Consider the following 1,263-nt stretch of genomic DNA (forward strand, 5'->3'; position numbering starts at 1 on the left):
TATATATATATATATACAGTGTTATAAAAACAAGTCAGTGCATGTAATTTGTGTGATAAAAATATGGAGGTTGTTAGGAATGTTTCATAAGTAGTAACTCATACAAGAAATAGGGCTTCATTTTATCGATTTTATTATGGTCAACTGTAAACATCAGTTGAATATGTTTGTGCCTCTCGATGTAAAATATAGAGAGATAGAAACAATTAGAGAGTCTATTGAGTGGATAAATATTTAAGAGCTTCCGTCAAAATATTTCGTGGTAATTAAGGCTTTCATATAACGAACATATCTTTGATCTATCTTGGGGTCGATATCGATAAAATAAGCAGTAGACAGGTAATTGGGATGATTAATGGATTCTGCTATTAGATATAAGACTTCAAAATTTGTACGTCGTTTGAAATGATACTACTTAGTAAAATATTGAGCACAAACACGCATTCCTTCTCATACACACTTACCAATATACGAAACAATCGAAAAAATCGACTCAGAAGACAAACTCTCAATTTCGTTTGCAATAAATTCAATAAAAGAAACATAGCCTCGGTAACATGCATTGAACATTGTATGTGTGCGTGTATATATATATATATGAACACATACATACGTATTCACACACTCACACAAAGACACACATATATATATATATTTATGTATATGTGTATGCATGCATGTATGTATATATGTATACGTATATAGAAATACAAAATAAAGGATACTTATTTAACTTATTTATGACTTATTAGATACGTATGTTTCATGTGGAATAGCATATCTAATAATGCTGCAATATAAATGTATACAATCCGGTATTTGATTCATTATGATGCTACAAAGAAGAATTCAACACAATCCGCTTATATTGTTGAACATTTTAAGGTAGCAAATAGTACAGTTTTGTCAGGTATTCACTAGTTGTATTTGATCTACACCAGTCTACGTGGTGGGGAGCTACTTCGGTAGACAGAGTTGTGATCTTAGGAAGATAGAGTTGTAATCCAAGGGATAGGGAGTTACGTAGAAAGAGTTGTAATTTGTTATATATATATAGGCGCAGGCGTGGCAGTGCGGTGAGTTTCTGCTGCTATAGCCTCGGTGCACCAAAGTTTGTGAGTGGATTTGGTAGATGGAAAATGAAAGAAGTCCGTCGTATATATATATACAACTCTATCTTCCTGAGATCACAACTCTCTCTCTCTCTCTCTCTCTCTCTCTCTCTCTCTCTCTCTCTATATATATATATATATATATATATAT

This window comes from Octopus bimaculoides, chromosome 4 (assembly GCF_001194135.2).
Source record: "Octopus bimaculoides isolate UCB-OBI-ISO-001 chromosome 4, ASM119413v2, whole genome shotgun sequence".
NCBI lineage: Eukaryota > Metazoa > Mollusca > Cephalopoda > Octopoda > Octopodidae > Octopus > Octopus bimaculoides.